This window comes from Poromitra crassiceps, assembly GCF_964638095.1.
Source record: "Poromitra crassiceps genome assembly, chromosome: 13".
Taxonomy (NCBI): domain Eukaryota; kingdom Metazoa; phylum Chordata; class Actinopteri; order Beryciformes; family Melamphaidae; genus Poromitra; species Poromitra crassiceps.
The window spans coordinates 25,488,963-25,496,462 of NC_139644.1; positions in this window are offsets into that span (position 1 = coordinate 25,488,963).

Consider the following 7,500-nt stretch of genomic DNA (forward strand, 5'->3'; position numbering starts at 1 on the left):
TGGGCTCAGACCTGTGAGGCAATAGACCCTTTTCACAGGGGCCATTTTGTGTCGAAAGGGCAGGATAAACACAGGTGCAAGCAAAACACTAATGAGGGGTTCCATCTTCCATTATTGGAAGTTGGAAACCCTCATTATCTTGCCCTTTTCGACAAAAAATGCCCTTCGTGAAAATGGTCTATTCAACTGGAATTTAGATGTCTTTTATGCAACTTTCTTTTTAAATGGGGGAACATTAATATTTTTTGCCGCAAGCTTTTCTTAATTGCTAATAACATAGATGCAGGCCTCTCTAGTCATAGGTTACTGAAGTGTATAGAGCATGCAGAGTTGATCTCTCACATTGTCCTATTCAACAAACATGGCGCTCCTCCCGCTGTTCTCAGCATAGGTTATTCAACAAACATGGGGCAACTTTGCAAGCTCTATAGACCAAATCAGCGGGATGTTTACATTTACTTCCGGGTACCCCTGAGGTCCACACATTATAATGGCGGTGGACGGCACAAACTGACGTGTTGAAGACAAAAACAGACAAAGAAGACAAAAATGGTTCGTCCGTGTTGTGTTGTTGTTTAATATCATTCATAACAACACTTTCACTAACGTTAGTGGAGACCAGACTAGCTAATTTACCTGTTGGACCAGACCAGAGTAGACTTGAAGCTAAATTAAATTAACTTGGCGTCAGTAGCTCTGTCTGTAATAACCTCGCGTCACCAGGCTCTTCTCACGAGTCTGCAAAAAAACAGCGAGTTTGACAGACAAACAAACGTTATTAGCTAGCTAACACTACATAAAACAAACACAGAAGAAAGGCTAGATACGTCGGACAAGCATGTTTACCAACCGTTTAACCATTTAAATTGAAAGTAGTCGGCCGAAAACAGCGAGAGGGTTTGACAGCATTTATTTGACAACACGCACATTTAAACCTGCCGCCTTCCCCAAGTGGTACCCGGAAGTAAATTTGTTTACATGGTGACGTCACGGTGATTTGGTCTATACAGTACAACATTTTGGTAGGCCTACAAGTGAATGAGCAACAAAAATCATGAGATAAACCAAAAGGCACAAACCACATGTTTCACATAGCTTACATGGGATTTGATTTGGCAGTTTATTGGCAACAGGAAAGACTTTATACCCTGGGCTATGCTGGGGGCATGTGAGATCACGCTCACTTTTCACCATATGGGACTGAAGTGTCATAACACTGATATGAGCACCAGCTGATGGTCTGTTCTCTGAGCCTCATTCACTCCACACTTGGATTGGCTCCAGCTGGCCGTCACACGTACAGCCTGGTGGCCAGGCCCTGGCCTGTTCAGAAATAGTTCCCACTCTGTGTAACATGACTGTTCGCTCACCAGGGCCCAGTGATCTTTCTGCTCAGCATCTGGGAATCTCTGTGAAGAAATAAAATTAAATACTTAATTATTATAATATAATAGATATATAATTACTTTATGTAACTAAACAATATTAACTGGTATTCGTACCTCACGACAAACATTTGAGCAGCCTCTGTGGGTAGACTGTCCAGCAGATGGGGCAGTGTGACTATATTACTAAACCCTCCAATATGGCTCCTGTACCACTGATCATTTCAGCAGTGGGTTCCTCTTGGCTAGTTTTTCTACAGAGTTCATTGGAGATTTTTAGTTCATAGATTAGATTTAGATAGAACTATTTTTGACTGTATAACTTGAGGAAAGATGGTCAGATGGTACATTGTATGAGTCCTCCAATCTCCAGTGAAGCACAGAACTATATAGATAGAGACCATCCTTTAAATGCATTGAAATACAAGAGGTAGCGTTAGGCCAACTATGTCGGCTCTAAAATGTTCTCATATCACATGTAAGGAAATATCTAGTTAGAATCAGGACCTGTTCAGTTGCATTTTTTCTTGTCTTTATCTAGACAAGAGATCATCAGTACCCAGAAAACATTTGCCATCATTATTTTCCCCCACTGTATTTTCTCTTTCTAAGTGTTACTTCTTGATTTTCACAGCGTTAGTAATGTGTTTGTATTTTCTCTTTCTAAGTGTTACTTCTTGATTTTCACAGCGTTAGTAATGAGTTTGTATTTTCTTTTTCTAAGTGTTACTTGTTGATTTTCACAGCGTTAGTCATGTGTTTGCCGTCTCTGTCTGAGCAGCTTCAGGCTCCAGTGCAAACAGCAGGGAGCCAGCGGTGATGTCAGTCCTGCAGGCAGCCAGTCTGGACTGTCTCAACATCTAGGACCTACATGGTTTCTCCTCAGTCCATGATGTCAAAGCACCTTTGGCAGCATCGAATGCTTTTTGCAATGAGAAAGTTGTTACCACACACCAAGTACAGATGGATGATCCGTTATCACAGACACACACATCTACTCACTCTCATTCCCCACAGAAATCTGTGTAGGCTACTCTTTAAATGAAGGTGTTTATGACTGGTCTCCATTACATACTCCACATATCATCACGGTGAGGTGAAATGTCCAAAATGTCAACTTCTCAGGAGTTTAAATACAAATTAAAATAAGCATGCTGCTTTCAGCTTGGGCAACATGTTATCCAATGGGTTTTAAACGGTACTTCTACTGTAAGTCCAGTGGTTGCTTTCTCATGTAATCAGCGATTAGCCTACATTATTGTCTTAATCACATCACAGTCTCATTTTAATAATAATATAATAAATTGGTGTGGTTGGTGTCGTTCATGCTGTCAAGGCCCATACCCTCCTCCTGAGGCAAGCCTCTCCTGTATTGAACCCTCCAGTCCTCCTGTCAGGATGATGGATGATGGCAACACTACAGATTGGACCAATTCAAAAAGCCTGCTACTGGAAATAGATGAATGATGGCATTTACACCAGAGGCGTGGGTTCACACACACACACACACACACACACACACACACGCACGCACGCACGCACACACACACACACACACACACACACACACACACACACACACACACACACACACACACACACACACACACACACACACACACACACACACACACACACACAGAGTTATGTAGTGGTACATAAAAAGGTGGGTAAATAATTATAACTATATTATTATTATTACATTATATATAACAAATCAGTTTTATACTATGTACTATGATCCATGATCCATGATTCATTTACATCATGAGAGATTTAGGAGAGTCTGAGAAGGAGGCTAAATTCTACTCTGCAAATAATTTCTTTTTGAGTAAAGTGAGTTTAGGTGGGGGGTTAACCCCACGCTACATCCCTACACACACACACACACACACACACACACACACACACACACACACACACACACACACACACACACACACACCTGTGTGCACTTCACATGAACAAGACAACTGTGTGTTTGGCAGTAAATTACAGTAAGTGTGTGTTTCGTTGAATAGGGGTCAGAGCAGGACATGCCAGCGCTGGGCAGCAGCTGTCTGGTCTTTCCTGTCTTATACATTTGTCTGCTTCTCTCTTTTTTCCCTCAAACTTTATAGAATTTCATATTGCCATATACTCCTGTATTCACATCTAACATCTTTATTGAATTTCTGTCTTTACTGAATTTGCAGAAATAACATGACCACACGTTTTTCTTCTTTCACTCTTCATAGTCCTCATGCTTTCCGCAACTGGATTTCAAGCAACATTGAAAGCCAAAATATTACAACTTGACAAAACATAAAAAGGCACTTTTTTTTTAATTCAACCTTATTTCTCTTAAGACACATCTGTGTCTGTCTGTCTGTCTGTCTGTCTGTCTGTACTGTATGACGTAAATAAACGTAAAGAGCATTCTAAAAGAGAATCACATAAATTCATTCAGATTTATTATCTTGTCTTTGGGAAGAGCATAAAGACATTAACACGAGGTGGGCAAAGTAGAGAGAGACTCTGCGCAGACACACGTTAATGTGAGATTCTTTGAAAGTCCACATCGTAAAACAGTGTGGATGGGTTCTGCATGCCGCCGGCCCACATGTGTTGAGAGAGAGAGAGAGAGAGAGAGAGAGGGGGGGGGGGGGCAGAGGACAGGTAGACAGACGCACAGCTGTCAGGAGGGAGGAAGAGAACGCTCAGGGGAAAGGAGAAGTCAAAATAAGAGCGAGATAAGAGGTCACATGGTTAAACTTGTAGCAACATCCCTCACTGCTAACACAGTGTTCAATATTCTTGCACATTCAAGCATTGCACACGAAGACCATTAATAGATTTTAAAAAATCTGGTTTGAGAGAGCAGTTTTATGCATTTGCTTATGTTAATCACAAACGGCCTTAAGGGTTTTCCGCTGCTGCAGAGTGGAATACAGAAGAGCTGAGGATGAGTCCCATTTGACTCTGCAGAGAAGCCCAGTGTGTTGATGTAAAAGCCCCGACTGCTATGAAAGTAGAGGGGTGTAATGGCTCTGGCTCCCCCTTTAAAAAGAGGTCTGAGTAGACAGGGACACTGCCTGTCTGTTGCTGGTAGGGCAACATTGCCTGTAGACACAAACCGCCAGCACCAAGAATCCACCATCAATATTGTCCCTGTCTGACTCAGGGACCTTGGAGGGGACATTTTTCTTTATGGTCTGAAATAGCTATTAACCAGACACTTTGCTTAAGTACAGGTGACAAGCTCTACCTAAGGCCTTTTCAGTTCAACACGCAAGTGGAAACATACCACCGACTGACTGCTGTTAGCCGTGTATTCATAATAAGTGCAAGTTTCCTCGAGGGCCGGCTTCAGGGTGTTGAAAGCGTTCGGATGCAGTTCCACCTCATTTGTAGCAGATATGATGGACTGTATGAGCGGTTAATTACTCACCTAGATAAATTGTCTCGATATCACAGTAAATCGGAGTATTCTGTAATTACCGCACTGATAGCCGGACGTTAATGGACTTCACCGCTGTCTCTGTGCCTGACCTATGGTGCACGAAGCCGTAGATCACGGAACTGGGCCAGGCTGGCTCGCTCGCTCTGTCAGGACATTTTTTCGCACTAAGCGCTTGGCAGAGTGATGTGAGTTTGGCAGGCCAGCCTGTCTGTATGTGCCTGTCTCTCCTTCCTTTTTCAAAGTCTTTCATCAGCGCCGTCCCCACGCAGCACCCGCCACCTCTTGGCATTGCTGTTGACCCCAAAGCCGCACTCAGCTTCTCGCCGAGAGGTCGTCTGGGGTAACGTTAACGGTGAAGTCCCACTTTCGGTCGCCTGATTGACGATTGAGGTGTTGCCCGTCGTTTAGTACGTGTCAGAAATGTCTTCGAAAACGAAATGTACTCTTCTGGTGATTTATTGTAAGCAGAGTGCACATCAGACCGTGACTGTTCCCCACCGTCTGTCCCAACCTGACCAGCCACACCAGGTTGAGACCGAAGCACCTGCGTGGAGACATGTGCAGCAGCTCTCTCTGTAGCTCTTTGTGTTCTTCCCTCATTTTGGATACGCTACATGGAGCTGAACATTAATACTGAGCCCCCCCACAGGCAGCCCACAGCTCCTTACAAGTTGGACACAGCGTGGTGCTGGAAGAGCGTGAAACCATCAATAAACAGTACAACTCCACAGCGCAGTGTGTGGCTGGCAAAGGCAAAAACCATGCCAGAACATTCAAGACTCAAGTTATGTCAGCTGGAGAACGGTGCCATGGGCATGTCACTCATTTGGAGTTCATTTTACCGGGGCGACGGCGACTTGTTCATTTAACCAGCCAACAGTCTTCAGTAGTTGTAGTTGGGGTTGCAGTTTGTTGTAGTTGTAGTTGTAGTTGGGGTTGTAGTTTGTTGTAGTTGTAGGTGGGGTTTGGAGATTCAGTTGTGGCTCGGCTCAGATTTCTTGAGCATATTGCTCACCAGCCACATGGACAAATGCCAGGAGTCAATTCAACACATTAGCATTGTTGCTCCGCATGATCCAGAAAGTAGCCACTAGTTGCTTTTGAGAAATAAAGTCATTAGAGGAGTTGGCAGGAGAAATCGAGGTTGCTCACCTGGAATAGTTCCAAAACTATTCCAAAACGAATGCATCCACAGGCCGTTTCAATAACAACAGGAAGCTGGAGGTGCTTTTGTGTGGTCTCTTATGCTCCCAGGAACTGGGAACTGCTGCTGCTCAGGAACTGGAGAAAGCAGCGACCCAGCGGGAAAAAGAGACCGCTGCTGCTTAGAGTGAGCAGGTGATCGCTCAGCAAGGACTGGGGATTCCTGCAACCCAGCAGGAACTGGCTGGAACTCAGTAGTGCTGCTGGGGAATGGAGACTCTGAGGGGCTGGACTCCTGAGAAAGCCAGTGATGAGATGACATGAGCCATAGGGACTTCACCTCCTCCACGCCTGAGACAGCGCTCCCCAAAACTGGGGGACCGTCCAGGGTGGGGCCACCAGCATCTGTCTCATCTTTGTGTACCAGGGTGACAACATGCGGTCCGGGGCTACCAGAATGACGACAATCTCTCTGTCCTCACCTTGAGAGAACATTGAGAGAATGAAGGTGCTCTGTGGCCCAGAGAGAGGCCCTCAGGGAGGCGTATGTGTATGCCGACACATACAGTAAGGAGGTCGCTCTCCCCATCGGTGTCCCCTGTGCCAGTACACAAGGGTCTCCCCAGTAAACAAAGGCTCCCACGGCTGACAGGGGGATGATCACCAAGCAGCCATCTCAGTGTAAACCACCTGGAGGTTTCTCATGTTGAGCACCCCCAGTGGAACCACCAGGTGAGCTGCTGCTATGAGACCAAGGAGCTGTATGACCATCCTGCATCGCCACAGACTGCTGAGCTTTTACCGACATTGCATTTATTTGGTGATCATGAAGACGCGGGAGATGCGGCCGCCAGGTGTAAAACATCCTTTTGAAAACACGAAACACATCTAAACTGTCTCTCAGTTTGGGCTTTAGCATCTGATTTGAAAGCATAAAGAGTGAGACAGGTGGGATTTTAACCAGTGAACAACTATACACCAAGCAGTTTATCTCACTGAGCTAGAGAGTCGTCCAGTTTCCTTCATCAGGTTATTTCTATCAGTGTTCAAACTACTGATAATAAAGATACATCAGTGCTGGCGTCTTACAGTCAGCAGCTTATTATGTGAACATTTTTGAAGCCAGAGTCTGATGCAGGGATTGAACCAACAACCTTCTGCATCCAGTTTATCTCTTTATCTGTATGAGCTACAGCCCACTTCCTCTGGCATAGAGCTGGGCAATATGATCATATCTCAGTATTATTAGGCTGAACGATGATACATGATATACAGTATATGTCTGTATTTTCTACAAGTCGGCTGAATGTTCAGTTGTTAGTCAAAGCCACCGTTTAGATAAGTAAAACAATGGTTAGGTTTAGGCTAGTCTCAATGCCAGACCCATGAGAGTTCTTACGCTGTCGCTGATACACTGTTACTGCATGCTGCAGATGTCTCTCTAGGTCTGGGACACTCCTCTCACCAAACTGGGAACAGAATCTTGGCCAGTGATTGGCGAGGGGTGGATTCACCATTCACAAATTAGTA